Source organism: Osmerus eperlanus, chromosome 8 (assembly GCF_963692335.1).
Source record: "Osmerus eperlanus chromosome 8, fOsmEpe2.1, whole genome shotgun sequence".
In the NCBI taxonomy this organism is placed as follows: Eukaryota; Metazoa; Chordata; class Actinopteri; order Osmeriformes; family Osmeridae; genus Osmerus; species Osmerus eperlanus.
The window spans coordinates 17132213-17149888 of record NC_085025.1 but is presented as its reverse complement, the minus strand read 5'-3'; the positions used below and the strand labels follow the sequence as shown (position 1 = coordinate 17149888).

The window sequence follows — 17676 nt, the reverse complement described above, 5'->3', positions numbered from 1 at the left end:
AGATGCAAACATTACTGTGACTGACTTTGCTTGAACAATCAATGTAAATCCACTCAGAACATGATCCTTTCGTCCAAGTTCCATTCAAGAACTTGGAACAGTCATCAATGGTGGTAGGACAGTGAACACAGCCACACCTTTCCACCAGATTCCTGCTCAGAAAGGAACATCTGCATCTTCATCATGGATAGTGAGACCACTCCTTAGAAACACATTTCTCAAAAATAAACTATAGAAATGATCCCTGAAAGTATAGTCTTGGTTGTTGGACTGGGAACAACCTGGCTTTATATCTTGAGGAGCACATACGCACCACTGGGTTCCAAAGCCAATTGAATGGTCGACATCTGTAACAATCAATTATGCTAAAGCCGCGACACGTGGAATGTGTCTCTTGGTCAAAGACATTTAACGCAGGGTTCTGAAATCTTCCACATGACAAAACGTTGCATAGAGAACTAAATTGTTCATTTGTATCCGTGGATTCCTTGCATACAGAGAACCAAATTCAGCTAAACTTGGCACGGATCTAAGTATTGATCAACATCAAGGCCGTTATTGCAATCCCTCCACATCCCAGCAGCGTCGCAAATTGCACATTCCAGCGCATCATGAGACAGATGCAAACATTACTGTGACTTACTTTGCTTGAACAATCAATGTAAATCCACTCAGAACATGATCCTTTCGTCCAAGTTCCATTCAAGAACTTGGAACAGTCATCAATGGTGGTAGGACAGTAAACACAGCCACACCTTTCCACCAGATTCCTGCTCAGAAAGGAACATCTGCATCTTCATCATGGATAGTGAGACCACTCCTTAGAAACACATTTCTCAAAGAACAACCTATAGAAATAATCCCTGAAAGTATAGTCTTGGTTGTTGGACTGGGAACAACATGGGTTTATATCTTGAGGAGCACATACGCACCACTGGGTTCCAAAGCCAATTGAATGGTCAACATCTGTAACAATCAATTATGCTAAAGCCGCGACACGTGGAATGTGTCTCTTGGTCAAAGACATTTAACGCAGAGTTCTGAAATCTTCCACGACAAAACGTTGCATAGACAACTAAATTGTTCATTTGTATCCGTGGACTCCTTGCATACAGAGAACCAAATTCAGCTAAACTTGGCACGGATCTAAGTATTGATCAACATCAAGGCCGTTATTGCAATCCCTCCACATCCCAGCAGCGTCGCATATTGCACATTCCAGCGCATCATGAGACAGATGCAAACATTACTGTGACTGACTTTGCTTGAACAATCAATGTAAATCCACTCAGAACATGATCCTTTCGTCCAAGTTCCATTCAAAAACTTGGAACAGTCATCAATGGTGGTAGGACAGTGAACACAGCCACACCTTTCCACCAGATTCCTGCTCAGAAAGGAACATCTGCATCTTCATCATGGATAGTGAGACCACTCCTTAGAAACACATTTCTCAAAAAAAAACCTATAGAAATGATCCCTGAAAGTATAGTCTTGGTTGTTGGACTGGGAACAACCTGGCTTTATATCTTGAGGAGCACATACGCACCACTGGGTTCCAAAGCCAATTGAATGGTCGACATCTGTAACAATCAATTATGCTAAAGCCGCGACACGTGGAATGTGTCTCTTGGTCAAAGACATTTCACGCAGAGTTCTGAAATCTTCCACATGACCAAATTTTGCATAGAGAACTAAATTGTTTATTTGTATCCGTGGATTCCTTGCATACAGAGAACCAAATTCAGCTAAACTTGGCACGGATATAAGTATTGATCAACATCAAGGCCGTTGTTGCAATCCCTCCACATCCCAGCAGCGTCGCAAATTGCACATTCCAGCGCATCATAAGACAGATGCAAACATTACTGTGACTGACTTTGCTTGAACTATCAATGTAAATCCACTCAGAACATGATCCTTTCGTCCAAGTTCCATTCAAGAACTTGGAACAGTCATCAATGGTGGTAGGACAGTAAACACAGCCACACCTTTCCACCAGCTTCCTGCTCAGAAAGGAACATCTGCATCTTCATCATGGATAGTGAGACCACTCCTTAGAAACACATTTCTCAAAAATAAACTATAGAAATGATCCCTGAAAGTATAGTCTTGGTTGTTGGACTGGGAACAACCTGGCTTTATATCTTGAGGAGCACATACGCACCACTGGGTTCCAAAGCCAATTGAATGGTCGACATCTGTAACAATCAATTATGCTAAAGCCGCGACACGTGGAATGTGTCTCTTGGTCAAAGACATTTAACGCAGGGTTCTGAAATCTTCCACATGACAAAACGTTGCATAGAGAACTAAATTGTTCATTTGTATCCGTGGACTCCTTGCATACAGAGAACCAAATTCAGCTAAACTTGGCACGGATCTAAGTATTGATCAACATCAAGGCCGTTATTGCAATCCCTCCACATCCCAGCAGCGTCGCATATTGCACATTCCAGCGCATCATGAGACAGATGCAAACATTACTGTGACTGACTTTGCTTGAACAATCAATGTAAATCCACTCAGAACATGATCCTTTCGTCCAAGTTCCATTCAAAAACTTGGAACAGTCATCAATGGTGGTAGGACAGTGAACACAGCCACACCTTTCCACCAGATTCCTGCTCAGAAAGGAACATCTGCATCTTCATCATGGATAGTGAGACCACTCCTTAGAAACACATTTCTCAAAGAACAACCTATAGAAATGATCCCTGAAAGTAAGTCTTGATTGTTGGACTGGGAACAACCTGGCTTTATATCTTGAGGAGCACATACGCACCACTGGGTTCCAAAGCCAATTGAATGGTCGACATCTGTAACAATCAATTATGCTAAAGCCGCGACACGTGGAATGTGTCTCTTGGTCAAAGACATTTCACGCAGAGTTCTGAAATCTTCCACATGACAACATTTTTCATAGAGAACTAAATTGTTCATTTGTATCCGTGGATTCCTTGCATACAGAGAACCAAATTCAGCTAAACTTGGCACGGATATAAGTATTGATCAACATCAAGGCCGTTGTTGCAATCCCTCCACATCCCAGCAGCGTCGCAAATTGCACATTCCAGCGCATCATGAGACAGATGCAAACATTACTGTGACTGACTTTGCTTGAACAATCAATGTAAATCCACTCAGAACATGATCCTTTCGTCCAAGTTCCATTCAAGAACTTGGAACAGTCATCAATGGTGGTAGGACAGTGAACACAGCCACACCTTTCCACCAGATTCCTGCTCAGAAAGGAACATCTGCATCTTCATCATGGATAGTGAGACCACTCCTTAGAAACACATTTCTCAAAAATAAACTATAGAAATGATCCCTGAAAGTATAGTCTTGGTTGTTGGACTGGGAACAACCTGGCTTTATATCTTGAGGAGCACATACGCACCACTGGATTCCAAAGCCAATTGAATGGTCGACATCTGTAACAATCAATTATGCTAAAGCCGCGACACGTGGAATGTGTCTCTTGGTCAAAGACATTTCACGCAGAGTTCTGAAATCTTCCACATGACAAAACGTTGCATAGATAACCAAATAGTTTGTTTGGATCCGTGGATTCCTTGCATACAGAGAACCAAATTCAGCTAAACTTGGCACGGATATAAGTATTGATCAACATCAAGGCCGTTGTTGCAATCCCTCCACATCCCAGCAGCGTCGCAAATTGCACATTCCAGCGCATCATGAGACAGATGCAAACATTACTGTGACTTACTTTGCTTGAACAATCAATGTAAATCCACTCAGAACATGATCCTTTCGTCCAAGTTCCATTCAAGAACTTGGAACAGTCATCAATGGTGGTAGGACAGTAAACACAGCCACACCTTTCCACCAGATTCCTGCTCAGAAAGGAACATCTGCATCTTCATCATGGATAGTGAGACCACTCCTTAGAAACACATTTCTCAAAGAACAACCTATAGAAATGATCCCTGAAAGTATAGTCTTGGTTGTTGGACTGGGAACAACATGGCTTTATATCTTGAGGAGCACATACGCACCACTGGGTTCCAAAGCCAATTGAATGGTCGACATCTGTAACAATCAATTATGCTAAAGCCGCGACACGTGGAATGTGTCTCTTGGTCAAAGACATTTAACGCAGAGTTCTGAAATCTTCCACGACAAAACGTTGCATAGACAACTAAATTGTTCATTTGTATCCGTGGACTCCTTGCATACAGAGAACCAAATTCAGCTAAACTTGGCACGGATCTAAGTATTGATCAACATCAAGGCCGTTATTGCAATCCCTCCACATCCCAGCAGTGTTGCATATTGCACATTCCAGCGCATCATGAGACAGATGCAAACATTACTGTGACTGACTTTGCTTGAACAATCAATGTAAATCCACTCAGAACATGATCCTTTCGTCCAAGTTCCATTCAAAAACTTGGAACAGTCATCAATGGTGGTAGGACAGTGAACACAGCCACACCTTTCCACCAGATTCCTGCTCAGAAAGGAACATCTGCATCTTCATCATGGATAGTGAGACCACTCCTTAGAAACACATTTCTCAAAAAAAAACCTATAGAAATGATCCCTGAAAGTATAGTCTTGGTTGTTGGACTGGGAACAACCTGGCTTTATATCTTGAGGAGCACATACGCACCACTGGGTTCCAAAGCCAATTGAATGGTCGACATCTGTAACAATCAATTATGCTAAAGCCGCGACACGTGGAATGTGTCTCTTGGTCAAAGACATTTCACGCAGAGTTCTGAAATCTTCCACATGACCAAATTTTGCATAGAGAACTAAATTGTTTATTTGTATCCGTGGATTCCTTGCATACAGAGAACCAAATTCAGCTAAACTTGGCACGGATATAAGTATTGATCAACATCAAGGCCGTTGTTGCAATCCCTCCACATCCCAGCAGCGTCGCAAATTGCACATTCCAGCGCATCATAAGACAGATGCAAACATTACTGTGACTGACTTTGCTTGAACTATCAATGTAAATCCACTCAGAACATGATCCTTTCGTCCAAGTTCCATTCAAGAACTTGGAACAGTCATCAATGGTGGTAGGACAGTAAACACAGCCACACCTTTCCACCAGCTTCCTGCTCAGAAAGGAACATCTGCATCTTCATCATGGATAGTGAGACCACTCCTTAGAAACACATTTCTCAAAAATAAACTATAGAAATGATCCCTGAAAGTATAGTCTTGGTTGTTGGACTGGGAACAACCTGGCTTTATATCTTGAGGAGCACATACGCACCACTGGGTTCCAAAGCCAATTGAATGGTCGACATCTGTAACAATCAATTATGCTAAAGCCGCGACACGTGGAATGTGTCACTTGGTCAAAGACATTTAACGCAGGGTTCTGAAATCTTCCACATGACAAAACGTTGCATAGAGAACTAAATTGTTCATTTGTATCCGTGGACTCCTTGCATACAGAGAACCAAATTCAGCTAAACTTGGCACGGATCTAAGTATTGATCAACATCAAGGCCGTTATTGCAATCCCTCCACATCCCAGCAGCGTCGCATATTGCACATTCCAGCGCATCATGAGACAGATGCAAACATTACTGTGACTGACTTTGCTTGAACAATCAATGTAAATCCACTCAGAACATGATCCTTTCGTCCAAGTTCCATTCAAAAACTTGGAACAGTCATCAATGGTGGTAGGACAGTGAACACAGCCACACCTTTCCACCAGATTCCTGCTCAGAAAGGAACATCTGCATCTTCATCATGGATAGTGAGACCACTCCTTAGAAACACATTTCTCAAAGAACAACCTATAGAAATGATTCCTGAAAGTATAGTCTTGATTGTTGGACTGGGAACAACCTGGCTTTATATCTTGAGGAGCACATACGCACCACTGGGTTCCAAAGCCAATTGAATGGTCGACATCTGTAACAATCAATTATGCTAAAGCCGCGACACGTGGAATGTGTCTCTTGGTCAAAGACATTTCACGCAGAGTTCTGAAATCTTCCACATGACAACATTTTTCATAGAGAACTAAATTGTTCATTTGTATCCGTGGATTCCTTGCATACAGAGAACCAAATTCAGCTAAACTTGGCACGGATATAAGTATTGATCAACATCAAGGCCGTTGTTGCAATCCCTCCACATCCCAGCAGCGTCGCAAATTGCACATTCCAGCGCATCATGAGACAGATGCAAACATTACTGTGACTGACTTTGCTTGAACAATCAATGTAAATCCACTCAGAACATGATCCTTTCGTCCAAGTTCCATTCAAGAACTTGGAACAGTCATCAATGGTGGTAGGACAGTGAACACAGCCACACCTTTCCACCAGATTCCTGCTCAGAAAGGAACATCTGCATCTTCATCATGGATAGTGAGACCACTCCTTAGAAACACATTTCTCAAAAATAAACTATAGAAATGATCCCTGAAAGTATAGTCTTGGTTGTTGGACTGGGAACAACCTGGCTTTATATCTTGAGGAGCACATACGCACCACTGGATTCCAAAGCCAATTGAATGGTCGACATCTGTAACAATCAATTATGCTAAAGCTGCGACACGTGGAATGTGTCTCTTGGTCAAAGACATTTCACGCAGAGTTCTGAAATCTTCCACATGACAAAACGTTGCATAGATAACCAAATAGTTTGTTTGGATCCGTGGATTCCTTGCATACAGAGAACCAAATTCAGCTAAACTTGGCACGGATATAAGTATTGATCAACATCAAGGCCGTTGTTGCAATCCCTCCACATCCCAGCAGCGTCGCAAATTGCACATTCCAGCGCATCATGAGACAGATGCAAACATTACTGTGACTTACTTTGCTTGAACAATCAATGTAAATCCACTCAGAACATGATCCTTTCGTCCAAGTTACATTCAAGAACTTGGAACAGTCATCAACGGTGGTAGGACAGTGAACACAGCCACACCTTTCCACCAGATTCCTGCTCAGAAAAGAACATCTGCATCTTCATCATGGATAGTGAGAACACTCCTTAGAAACACATTTCTCAAAGAACAACCTATAGAAATGATCCCTGAAAGTATAATCTTTGTTGTTGGACTGGGAACAACCTGGCTTTATATCTTGAGGAGCACATACGCACCACTGGGTTCCAAAGCCAATTGAATGGTCGACATCTGTAACAATCAATTATGCTAAAGCCGCGACACGTGGAATGTGTCTCTTGGTCAAAGACATTTCACGCAGAGTTCTGAAATCTTCCACATGACAACATTTTTCATAGAGAACTAAATTGTTCATTTGTATCCGTGGATTCCTTGCATACAGAGAACCAAATTCAGCTAAACTTGGCACGGATCTAAGTATTGATCAACATCAAGGCCGTTATTGCAATCCCTCCACATCCCAGCAGCGTCGCAAATTGCACATTCCAGCACATCATGAGACAGATGCAAACATTACTGTGACTGACTTTGCTTGAACAATCAATGTAAATCCACTCAGAACATGATCCTTTCGTCCAAGTTCCATTCAAAAACTTGGAACAGTCATCAATGGTGGTAGGACAGTGAACACAGCCACACCTTTCCACCAGATTCCTGCTCAGAAAGGAACATCTGCATCTTCATCATGGATAGTGAGACCACTCCTTAGAAACACATTTCTCAAAGAACAACCTGTAGAAATGATCCCTGAAAGTATAGTCTTGATTGTTGGACTGGGAACAACCTGGCTTTATATCTTGAGGAGCACATACGCACCACTGGGTTCCAAAGCCAATTGAATGGTCGACATCTGTAACAATCAATTATGCTAAAGCCGCGACACGTGGAATGTGTCTCTTGGTCAAAGACATTTCACGCAGAGTTCTGAAATCTTCCACATGACAACATTTTTCATAGAGAACTAAATTGTTCATTTGTATCCGTGGATTCCTTGCATACAGAGAACCAAATTCAGCTAAACTTGGCACGGATATAAGTATTGATCAACATCAAGGCCGTTGTTGCAATCCCTCCACATCCCAGCAGCGTCGCAAATTGCACATTCCAGCGCATCATGAGACAGATGCAAACATTACTGTGACTGACTTTGCTTGAACAATCAATGTAAATCCACTCAGAACATGATCCTTTCGTCCAAGTTCCATTCAAGAACTTGGAACAGTCATCAATGGTGGTAGGACAGTGAACACAGCCACACCTTTCCACCAGATTCCTGCTCAGAAAGGAACATCTGCATCTTCATCATGGATAGTGAGACCACTCCTTAGAAACACATTTCTCAAAAATAAACTATAGAAATGATCCCTGAAAGTATAGTCTTGGTTGTTGGACTGGGAACAACCTGGCTTTATATCTTGAGGAGCACATACGCACCACTGGATTCCAAAGCCAATTGAATGGTCGACATCTGTAACAATCAATTATGCTAAAGCCGCGACACGTGGAATGTGTCTCTTGGTCAAAGACATTTCACGCAGAGTTCTGAAATCTTCCACATGACAAAACGTTGCATAGATAACCAAATAGTTTGTTTGGATCCGTGGATTCCTTGCATACAGAGAACCAAATTCAGCTAAACTTGGCACGGATATAAGTATTGATCAACATCAAGGCCGTTGTTGCAATCCCTCCACATCCCAGCAGCGTCGCAAATTGCACATTCCAGCGCATCATGAGACAGATGCAAACATTACTGTGACTTACTTTGCTTGAACAATCAATGTAAATCCACTCAGAACATGATCCTTTCGTCCAAGTTCCATTCAAGAACTTGGAACAGTCATCAATGGTGGTAGGACAGTAAACACAGCCACACCTTTCCACCAGATTCCTGCTCAGAAAGGAACATCTGCATCTTCATCATGGATAGTGAGACCACTCCTTAGAAACACATTTCTCAAAGAACAACCTATAGAAATAATCCCTGAAAGTATAGTCTTGGTTGTTGGACTGGGAACAACATGGCTTTATATCTTGAGGAGCACATACGCACCACTGGGTTCCAAAGCCAATTGAATGGTCGACATCTGTAACAATCAATTATGCTAAAGCCGCGACACGTGGAATGTGTCTCTTGGTCAAAGACATTTAACGCAGAGTTCTGAAATCTTCCACGACAAAACGTTGCATAGACAACTAAATTGTTCATTTGTATCCGTGGACTCCTTGCATACAGAGAACCAAATTCAGCTAAACTTGGCACGGATCTAAGTATTGATCAACATCAAGGCCGTTATTGCAATCCCTCCACATCCCAGCAGCGTCGCATATTGCACATTCCAGCGCATCATGAGACAGATGCAAACATTACTGTGACTGACTTTGCTTGAACAATCAATGTAAATCCACTCAGAACATGATCCTTTCGTCCAAGTTCCATTCAAAAACTTGGAACAGTCATCAATGGTGGTAGGACAGTGAACACAGCCACACCTTTCCACCAGATTCCTGCTCAGAAAGGAACATCTGCATCTTCATCATGGATAGTGAGACCACTCCTTAGAAACACATTTCTCAAAAAAAAAACTATAGAAATGATCCCTGAAAGTATAGTCTTGGTTGTTGGACTGGGAACAACCTGGCTTTATATCTTGAGGAGCACATACGCACCACTGGGTTCCAAAGCCAATTGAATGGTCGACATCTGTAACAATCAATTATGCTAAAGCCGCGACACGTGGAATGTGTCTCTTGGTCAAAGACATTTCACGCAGAGTTCTGAAATCTTCCACATGACCAAATTTTGCATAGAGAACTAAATTGTTTATTTGTATCCGTGGATTCCTTGCATACAGAGAACCAAATTCAGCTAAACTTGGCACGGATATAAGTATTGATCAACATCAAGGCCGTTGTTGCAATCCCTCCACATCCCAGCAGCGTCGCAAATTGCACATTCCAGCGCATCATAAGACAGATGCAAACATTACTGTGACTGACTTTGCTTGAACTATCAATGTAAATCCACTCAGAACATGATCCTTTCGTCCAAGTTCCATTCAAGAACTTGGAACAGTCATCAATGGTGGTAGGACAGTAAACACAGCCACACCTTTCCACCAGCTTCCTGCTCAGAAAGGAACATCTGCATCTTCATCATGGATAGTGAGACCACTCCTTAGAAACACATTTCTCAAAAATAAACTATAGAAATGATCCCTGAAAGTATAGTCTTGGTTGTTGGACTGGGAACAACCTGGCTTTATATCTTGAGGAGCACATACGCACCACTGGGTTCCAAAGCCAATTGAATGGTCGACATCTGTAACAATCAATTATGCTAAAGCCGCGACACGTGGAATGTGTCTCTTGGTCAAAGACATTTCACGCAGAGTTCTGAAATCTTCCACATGACAACATTTTTCATAGAGAACTAAATTGTTCATTTGTATCCGTGGATTCCTTGCATACAGAGAACCAAATTCAGCTAAACTTGGCACGGATCTAAGTATTGATCAACATCAAGGCCGTTATTGCAATCCCTCCACATCCCAGCAGCGTCGCAAATTGCACATTCCAGCACATCATGAGACAGATGCAAACATTACTGTGACTTACTTTGCTTGAACAATCAATGTAAATCCACTCAGAACATGATCCTTTCGTCCAAGTTCCATTCAAGAACTTGGAACAGTCATCAATGGTGGTAGGACAGTGAACACAGCCACACCTTTCCACCAGACTCCTGCTCAGAAAGGAACATCTGCATCTTCATCATGAATAGCGAGACCACTCCTTAGAAACACATTTCTCAAAGAACAACCTATAGAAATGATCCCTGAAAGTATAGTCTTGGTTGTTGGACTGGGAACAACATGGCTTTATATCTTGAGGAGCACATACGCACCACTGGGTTCCAAAGCCAATTGAATGGTCGACATCTGTAACAATCAATTATGCTAAAGCCGCAACACGTGGAATGTGTCTCTTGGTCAAAGACATTTCACGCACAGTTCTGAAATCTTCCACATGACCAAATTTTGCATAGAGAACTAAATTGTTCATTTGTATCCGTGGATTCCTTGCATACAGAGAACCAAATTCAGCTAAACTTGGCACGGATCTAAGTATTGATCAACATCAAGGCCGTTATTGCAATCCCTCCACATCCCAGCAGCATCGCATATTGCACATTCCAGCGCATCATGAGACAGATGCAAACATTACTGTGACTGACTTTGCTTGAACAATCAATGTAAATCCACTCAGAACATGATCCTTTCGTCCAAGTTCCATTCAAAAACTTGGAACAGTCATCAATGGTGGTAGGACAGTGAACACAGCCACACCTTTCCACCAGATTCCTGCTCAGAAAGGAACATCTGCATCTTCATCATGAATAGCGAGACCACTCCTTAGAAACACATTTCTCAAAGAACAACCTATAGAAATGATCCCTGAAAGTATAGTCTTGGTTGTTGGACTGGGAACAACATGGCTTTATATCTTGAGGAGCACATACGCACCACTGGGTTCCAAAGCCAATTGAATGGTCGACATCTGTAACAATCAATTATGCTAAAGCCGCAACACGTGGAATGTGTCTCTTGGTCAAAGACATTTCACGCACAGTTCTGAAATCTTCCACATGACCAAATTTTGCATAGAGAACTAAATTGTTCATTTGTATCCGTGGATTCCTTGCATACAGAGAACCAAATTCAGCTAAACTTGGCACGGATCTAAGTATTGATCAACATCAAGGCCGTTATTGCAATCCCTCCACATCCCAGCAGTATCGCATATTGCACATTCCAGCGCATCATGAGACAGATGCAAACATTACTGTGACTGACTTTGCTTGAACAATCAATGTAAATCCACTCAGAACATGATCCTTTCGTCCAAGTTCCATTCAAAAACTTGGAACAGTCATCAATGGTGGTAGGACAGTGAACACAGTCACACCTTTCCACCAGATTCCTGCTCAGAAAGGAACATCTGCATCTTCATCATGGATAGTGAGACCACGCCTTAGAAACACATTTCTCAAAGAACAACCTATAGAAATGATCCCTGAAAGTACAGTCTTGGTTGTTGGACTGGGAACAACCTGGCTTTATATCTTGAGGAGCACATACGCACCACTGGGTTCCAAAGCCAATTGAATGGTCGACATCTGTAACAATCAATTATGCTAAAGCCGCGACACGTGGAATGTGTCTCTTGGTCAAAGACATTTCACGCAGCTTTGAAATCTTCCATATGACAAAACGTTGCATAGAGAACTAAATTGTTCATTTGTATCCGTGGACTCCTTGCATACAGAGAACCAAATTCAGCTAAACTTGGCACGGATCTAAGTATTGATCAACATCAAGGCCGTTATTGCAATCCCTCCACATCCCAGCAGCGTCGCAAATTGCACATTCCAGCGCATCATGAGACAGATGCAAACATTACTGTGACTGACTTTGCTTGAACAATCAATGTAAATCCACTCAGAACATGATCCTTTCGTCCAAGTTCCATTCAAGAACTTGGAACAGTCATCAATGGTGGTAGGACAGTGAACACAGCCACACCTTTCCACCAGACTCCTGCTCAGAAAGGAACATCTGCATCTTCATCATGAATAGCGAGACCACTCCTTAGAAACACATTTCTCAAAGAACAACCTATAGAAATGATCCCTGAAAGTATAGTCTTGGTTGTTGGACTGGGAACAACATGGCTTTATATCTTGAGGAGCAAATACGCACCACTGGGTTCCAAAGGCAATTGAATGGTCGACATCTGTAACAATCAATTATGCTAAAGCCGCAACACGTGGAATGTGTCTCTTGGTCAAAGACATTTCACGCACAGTTCTGAAATCTTCCACATGACCAAATTTTGCATAGAGAACTAAATTGTTCATTTGTATCCGTGGATTCCTTGCATACAGAGAACCAAATTCAGCTAAACTTGGCACGGATCTAAGTATTGATCAACATCAAGGCCGTTATTGAAATCCCTCCACATCCCAGCAGCATCGCATATTGCACATTCCAGCGCATCATGAGACAGATGCAAACATTACTGTGACTGACTTTGCTTGAACAATCAATGTAAATCCACTCAGAACATGATCCTTTCGTCCAAGTTCCATTCAAAAACTTGGAACAGTCATCAATGGTGGTAGGACAGTGAACACAGCCACACCTTTCTACCAGATTCCTGCTCAGAAAGGAACATCTGCATCTTCATCATGAATAGCGAGACCACTCCTTAGAAACGCATTTCTCAAAGAACAACCTATAGAAATGATCCCTGAAAGTATAGTCTTGGTTGTTGGACTGGGAACAACATGGCTTTATATCTTGAGGAGCACATACGCACCACTGGGTTCCAAAGCCAATTGAATGGTCGACATCTGTAACAATCAATTATGCTAAAGCCGCAACACGTGGAATGTGTCTCTTGGTCAAAGACATTTCACGCACAGTTCTGAAATCTTCCACATGACCAAATTTTGCATAGAGAACTAAATTGTTCATTTGTATCCGTGGATTCCTTGCATACAGAGAACCAAATTCAGCTAAACTTGGCACGGATATAAGTATTGATCAACATCAAGGCCGTTATTGCAATCCCTCCACATCCCAGCAGCGTCGCAAATTGCACATTCCAGCGCATCATGAGACAGATGCAAACATTACTGTGACTTACTTTGCTTGAACAATCAATGTAAATCCACTCAGAACATGATCCTTTCGTCCAAGTTCCATTCAAAAACTTGGAACAGTCATCAATGGTGGTAGGACAGTGAACACAGCCACACCTTTCCACCAGATTCCTGCTCAGAAAGGAACATCTGCATCTTCATCATGGATAGTGAGACCACTCCTTAGAAACACATTTCTCAAAAAAAAACCTATAGAAATGATCCCTGAAAGTATAGTCTTGGTTGTTGGACTGGGAACAACCTGGCTTTATATCTTGAGGAGCACATACGCACCACTGGGTTCCAAAGCCAATTGAATGGTCGACATCTGTAACAATCAATTATGCTAAAGCCGCGACACGTGGAATGTGTCTCTTGGTCAAAGACATTTCACGCACAGTTCTGAAATCTTCCACATGACCAAATTTTGCATAGAGAACTAAATTGTTCATTTGTATCCGTGGATTCCTTGCATACAGAGAACCAAATTCAGCTAAACTTGGCACGGATATAAGTATTGATCAACATCAAGGCCGTTGTTGCAATCCCTCCACATCCCAGCAGCGTCGCAAATTGCACATTCCAGCGCATCATGAGACAGATGCAAACATTACTGTGACTTACTTTGCTTGAACAATCAATGTAAATCCACTCAGAACATGATCCTTTCGTCCAAGTTCCATTCAAAAACTTGGAACAGTCATCAATGGTGGTAGGACAGTGAACACAGCCACACCTTTCCACCAGATTCCTGCTCAGAAAGGAACATCTGCATCTTCATCATGGATAGTGAGACCACTCCTTAGAAACACATTTCTCAAAAAAAAAACCTATAGAAATGATCCCTGAAAGTATAGTCTTGGTTGTTGGACTGGGAACAACCTGGCTTTATATCTTGAGGAGCACATACGCACCACTGGGTTCCAAAGCCAATTGAATGGTCGACATCTGTAACAATCAATTATGCTAAAGCCGCGACACGTGGAATGTGTCTCTTGGTCAAAGACATTTCACGCAGCTTTGAAATCTTCCATATGACAAAACGTTGCATAGAGAACTAAATTGTTCATTTGTATCCGTGGACTCCTTGCATACAGAGAACCAAATTCAGCTAAACTTGGCACGGATCTAAGTATTGATCAACATCAAGGCCGTTATTGCAATCCCTCCACATCCCAGCAGCGTCGCAAATTGCACATTCCAGCGCATCATGAGACAGATGCAAACATTACTGTGACTGACTTTGCTTGAACAATCAATGTAAATCCACTCAGAACATGATCCTTTCGTCCAAGTTACATTCAAGAACTTGGAACAGTCATCAATGGTGGTAGGACAGTGAACACAGCCACACCTTTCCACCAGACTCCTGCTCAGAAAGGAACATCTGCATCTTCATCATGAATAGCGAGACCACTCCTTAGAAACACATTTCTCAAAGAACAACCTATAGAAATGATCCCTGAAAGTATAGTCTTGGTTGTTGGACTGGGAACAACATGGCTTTATATCTTGAGGAGCACATACGCACCACTGGGTTCCAAAGCCAATTGAATGGTCGACATCTGTAACAATCAATTATGCTAAAGCCGCAACACGTGGAATGTGTCTCTTGGTCAAAGACATTTCACGCACAGTTCTGAAATCTTCCACATGACCAAATTTTGCATAGAGAACTAAATTGTTCATTTGTATCCGTGGATTCCTTGCATACAGAGAACCAAATTCAGCTAAACTTGGCACGGATCTAAGTATTGATCAACATCAAGGCCGTTATTGCAATCCCTCCACATCCCAGCAGCATCGCATATTGCACATTCCAGCGCATCATGAGACAGATGCAAACATTACTGTGACTGACTTTGCTTGAACAATCAATGTAAATCCACTCAGAACATGATCCTTTCGTCCAAGTTCCATTCAAAAACTTGGAACAGTCATCAATGGTGGTAGGACAGTGAACACAGCCACACCTTTCCACCAGATTCCTGCTCAGAAAGGAACATCTGCATCTTCATCATGAATAGCGAGACCACTCCTTAGAAACACATTTCTCAAAGAACAACCTATAGAAATGATCCCTGAAAGTATAGTCTTGGTTGTTGGACTGGGAACAACATGGCTTTATATCTTGAGGAGCACATACGCACCACTGGGTTCCAAAGCCAATTGAATGGTCGACATCTGTAACAATCAATTATGCTAAAGCCGCAACACGTGGAATGTGTCTCTTGGTCAAAGACATTTCACGCACAGTTCTGAAATCTTCCACATGACCAAATTTTGCATAGAGAACTAAATTGTTCATTTGTATCCGTGGATTCCTTGCATACAGAGAACCAAATTCAGCTAAACTTGGCACGGATCTAAGTATTGATCAACATCAAGGCCGTTATTGCAATCCCTCCACATCCCAGCAGCATCGCATATTGCACATTCCAGCGCATCATGAGACAGATGCAAACATTACTGTGACTGACTTTGCTTGAACAATCAATGTAAATCCACTCAGAACATGATCCTTTCGTCCAAGTTCCATTCAAAAACTTGGAACAGTCATCAATGGTGGTAGGACAGTGAACACAGCCACACCTTTCCACCAGATTCCTGCTCAGAAAGGAACATCTGCATCTTCATCATGAATAGCGAGACCACTCCTTAGAAACACATTTCTCAAAGAACAACCTATAGAAATGATCCCTGAAAGTATAGTCTTGGTTGTTGGACTGGGAACAACATGGCTTTATATCTTGAGGAGCACATACGCACCACTGGGTTCCAAAGCCAATTGAATGGTCGACATCTGTAACAATCAATTATGCTAAAGCCGCAACACGTGGAATGTGTCTCTTGGTCAAAGACATTTCACGCACAGTTCTGAAATCTTCCACATGACCAAATTTTGCATAGAGAACTAAATTGTTCATTTGTATCCGTGGATTCCTTGCATACAGAGAACCAAATTCAGCTAAACTTGGCACGGATATAAGTATTGATCAACATCAAGGCCGTTGTTGCAATCCCTCCACATCCCAGCAGCGTCGCAAATTGCACATTCCAGCGCATCATGAGACAGATGCAAACATTACTGTGACTTACTTTGCTTGAACAATCAATGTAAATCCACTCAGAACATGATCCTTTCGTCCAAGTTCCATTCAAAAACTTGGAACAGTCATCAATGGTGGTAGGACAGTGAACACAGCCACACCTTTCCACCAGATTCCTGCTCAGAAAGGAACATCTGCATCTTCATCATGGATAGTGAGACCACTCCTTAGAAACACATTTCTCAAAAAAAAACCTATAGAAATGATCCCTGAAAGTATAGTCTTGGTTGTTGGACTGGGAACAACCTGGCTTTATATCTTGAGGAGCACATACGCACCACTGGGTTCCAAAGCCAATTGAATGGTCGACATCTGTAACAATCAATTATGCTAAAGCCGCGACACGTGGAATGTGTCTCTTGGTCAAAGACATTTCACGCAGAGTTCTGAAATCTTCCACATGACCAAATTTTGCATAGAGAACTAAATTGTTTATTTGTATCCGTGGATTCCTTGCATACAGAGAACCAAATTCAGCTAAACTTGGCACGGATATAAGTATTGATCAACATCAAGGCCGTTGTTGCAATCCCTCCACATCCCAGCAGCGTCGCAAATTGCACATTCCAGCGCATCATAAGACAGATGCAAACATTACTGTGACTGACTTTGCTTGAACAATCAATGTAAATCCACTCAGAACATGATCCTTTCGTCCAAGTTCCATTCAAGAACTTGGAACAGTCATCAATGGTGGTAGGACAGTAAACACAGCCACACCTTTCCACCAGCTTCCTGCTCAGAAAGGAACATCTGCATCTTCATCATGGATAGTGAGACCACTCCTTAGAAACACATTTCTCAAAAATAAACTATAGAAATGATCCCTGAAAGTATAGTCTTGGTTGTTGGACTGGGAACAACCTGGCTTTATATCTTGAGGAGCACATACGCACCACTGGGTTCCAAAGCCAATTGAATGGTCGACATCTGTAACAATCAAT

The 17676-nt window shown here is 42.1% G+C and overlaps 29 non-coding genes across 29 annotated transcripts; all 29 read right to left on the bottom strand.

The window, feature by feature from the left end:
* Window positions 1-48: 48 nt before the first annotated feature.
* On the bottom strand, window positions 49-260 carry LOC134025708 (small nucleolar RNA U3). Its single transcript, XR_009931220.1, has one exon. It is a non-coding gene; the product is annotated as a small nucleolar RNA U3 (small nucleolar RNA).
* Window positions 261-666: 406 nt separating this feature from the next.
* Window positions 667-879, bottom strand: LOC134025673 (small nucleolar RNA U3). Its single transcript, XR_009931185.1, has one exon. It is a non-coding gene; the product is annotated as a small nucleolar RNA U3 (small nucleolar RNA).
* A 404-nt stretch (window positions 880-1283) lies between these two features.
* Window positions 1284-1496, bottom strand: LOC134025590 (small nucleolar RNA U3). Its single transcript, XR_009931106.1, has one exon. It is a non-coding gene; the product is annotated as a small nucleolar RNA U3 (small nucleolar RNA).
* A 406-nt stretch (window positions 1497-1902) lies between these two features.
* LOC134025536 (small nucleolar RNA U3) lies at window positions 1903-2114 on the bottom strand. The gene has a single exon (XR_009931052.1). It is a non-coding gene; the product is annotated as a small nucleolar RNA U3 (small nucleolar RNA).
* A 406-nt stretch (window positions 2115-2520) lies between these two features.
* On the bottom strand, window positions 2521-2733 carry LOC134025640 (small nucleolar RNA U3). The gene has a single exon (XR_009931154.1). It is a non-coding gene; the product is annotated as a small nucleolar RNA U3 (small nucleolar RNA).
* A 405-nt stretch (window positions 2734-3138) lies between these two features.
* Window positions 3139-3350, bottom strand: LOC134025696 (small nucleolar RNA U3). Its single transcript, XR_009931209.1, has one exon. It is a non-coding gene; the product is annotated as a small nucleolar RNA U3 (small nucleolar RNA).
* Window positions 3351-3756: 406 nt separating this feature from the next.
* LOC134025625 (small nucleolar RNA U3) lies at window positions 3757-3969 on the bottom strand. Its single transcript, XR_009931139.1, has one exon. It is a non-coding gene; the product is annotated as a small nucleolar RNA U3 (small nucleolar RNA).
* Window positions 3970-4373: 404 nt separating this feature from the next.
* LOC134025589 (small nucleolar RNA U3) lies at window positions 4374-4586 on the bottom strand. The gene has a single exon (XR_009931105.1). It is a non-coding gene; the product is annotated as a small nucleolar RNA U3 (small nucleolar RNA).
* Window positions 4587-4992: 406 nt separating this feature from the next.
* LOC134025524 (small nucleolar RNA U3) lies at window positions 4993-5204 on the bottom strand. The gene has a single exon (XR_009931041.1). It is a non-coding gene; the product is annotated as a small nucleolar RNA U3 (small nucleolar RNA).
* Window positions 5205-5610: 406 nt separating this feature from the next.
* On the bottom strand, window positions 5611-5823 carry LOC134025603 (small nucleolar RNA U3). Its single transcript, XR_009931118.1, has one exon. It is a non-coding gene; the product is annotated as a small nucleolar RNA U3 (small nucleolar RNA).
* Window positions 5824-6229: 406 nt separating this feature from the next.
* On the bottom strand, window positions 6230-6441 carry LOC134025685 (small nucleolar RNA U3). The gene has a single exon (XR_009931197.1). It is a non-coding gene; the product is annotated as a small nucleolar RNA U3 (small nucleolar RNA).
* Window positions 6442-6847: 406 nt separating this feature from the next.
* On the bottom strand, window positions 6848-7060 carry LOC134025717 (small nucleolar RNA U3). The gene has a single exon (XR_009931229.1). It is a non-coding gene; the product is annotated as a small nucleolar RNA U3 (small nucleolar RNA).
* Window positions 7061-7466: 406 nt separating this feature from the next.
* On the bottom strand, window positions 7467-7679 carry LOC134025641 (small nucleolar RNA U3). The gene has a single exon (XR_009931155.1). It is a non-coding gene; the product is annotated as a small nucleolar RNA U3 (small nucleolar RNA).
* Window positions 7680-8085: 406 nt separating this feature from the next.
* Window positions 8086-8297, bottom strand: LOC134025674 (small nucleolar RNA U3). The gene has a single exon (XR_009931186.1). It is a non-coding gene; the product is annotated as a small nucleolar RNA U3 (small nucleolar RNA).
* Window positions 8298-8703: 406 nt separating this feature from the next.
* Window positions 8704-8916, bottom strand: LOC134025671 (small nucleolar RNA U3). Its single transcript, XR_009931184.1, has one exon. It is a non-coding gene; the product is annotated as a small nucleolar RNA U3 (small nucleolar RNA).
* A 404-nt stretch (window positions 8917-9320) lies between these two features.
* LOC134025790 (small nucleolar RNA U3) lies at window positions 9321-9533 on the bottom strand. Its single transcript, XR_009931297.1, has one exon. It is a non-coding gene; the product is annotated as a small nucleolar RNA U3 (small nucleolar RNA).
* Window positions 9534-9939: 406 nt separating this feature from the next.
* On the bottom strand, window positions 9940-10151 carry LOC134025818 (small nucleolar RNA U3). The gene has a single exon (XR_009931324.1). It is a non-coding gene; the product is annotated as a small nucleolar RNA U3 (small nucleolar RNA).
* Window positions 10152-10557: 406 nt separating this feature from the next.
* On the bottom strand, window positions 10558-10770 carry LOC134025694 (small nucleolar RNA U3). The gene has a single exon (XR_009931207.1). It is a non-coding gene; the product is annotated as a small nucleolar RNA U3 (small nucleolar RNA).
* A 406-nt stretch (window positions 10771-11176) lies between these two features.
* On the bottom strand, window positions 11177-11389 carry LOC134025702 (small nucleolar RNA U3). The gene has a single exon (XR_009931214.1). It is a non-coding gene; the product is annotated as a small nucleolar RNA U3 (small nucleolar RNA).
* Window positions 11390-11795: 406 nt separating this feature from the next.
* Window positions 11796-12008, bottom strand: LOC134025595 (small nucleolar RNA U3). The gene has a single exon (XR_009931111.1). It is a non-coding gene; the product is annotated as a small nucleolar RNA U3 (small nucleolar RNA).
* Window positions 12009-12412: 404 nt separating this feature from the next.
* LOC134025693 (small nucleolar RNA U3) lies at window positions 12413-12625 on the bottom strand. Its single transcript, XR_009931206.1, has one exon. It is a non-coding gene; the product is annotated as a small nucleolar RNA U3 (small nucleolar RNA).
* A 406-nt stretch (window positions 12626-13031) lies between these two features.
* Window positions 13032-13244, bottom strand: LOC134025739 (small nucleolar RNA U3). Its single transcript, XR_009931250.1, has one exon. It is a non-coding gene; the product is annotated as a small nucleolar RNA U3 (small nucleolar RNA).
* A 406-nt stretch (window positions 13245-13650) lies between these two features.
* On the bottom strand, window positions 13651-13863 carry LOC134025588 (small nucleolar RNA U3). The gene has a single exon (XR_009931104.1). It is a non-coding gene; the product is annotated as a small nucleolar RNA U3 (small nucleolar RNA).
* Window positions 13864-14269: 406 nt separating this feature from the next.
* On the bottom strand, window positions 14270-14483 carry LOC134025617 (small nucleolar RNA U3). The gene has a single exon (XR_009931131.1). It is a non-coding gene; the product is annotated as a small nucleolar RNA U3 (small nucleolar RNA).
* A 404-nt stretch (window positions 14484-14887) lies between these two features.
* Window positions 14888-15100, bottom strand: LOC134025748 (small nucleolar RNA U3). The gene has a single exon (XR_009931258.1). It is a non-coding gene; the product is annotated as a small nucleolar RNA U3 (small nucleolar RNA).
* A 406-nt stretch (window positions 15101-15506) lies between these two features.
* Window positions 15507-15719, bottom strand: LOC134025701 (small nucleolar RNA U3). Its single transcript, XR_009931213.1, has one exon. It is a non-coding gene; the product is annotated as a small nucleolar RNA U3 (small nucleolar RNA).
* Window positions 15720-16125: 406 nt separating this feature from the next.
* Window positions 16126-16338, bottom strand: LOC134025700 (small nucleolar RNA U3). The gene has a single exon (XR_009931212.1). It is a non-coding gene; the product is annotated as a small nucleolar RNA U3 (small nucleolar RNA).
* Window positions 16339-16744: 406 nt separating this feature from the next.
* LOC134025587 (small nucleolar RNA U3) lies at window positions 16745-16957 on the bottom strand. The gene has a single exon (XR_009931103.1). It is a non-coding gene; the product is annotated as a small nucleolar RNA U3 (small nucleolar RNA).
* A 406-nt stretch (window positions 16958-17363) lies between these two features.
* Window positions 17364-17575, bottom strand: LOC134025807 (small nucleolar RNA U3). The gene has a single exon (XR_009931313.1). It is a non-coding gene; the product is annotated as a small nucleolar RNA U3 (small nucleolar RNA).
* Between the last annotated feature and the right edge of the window lie 101 nt (window positions 17576-17676).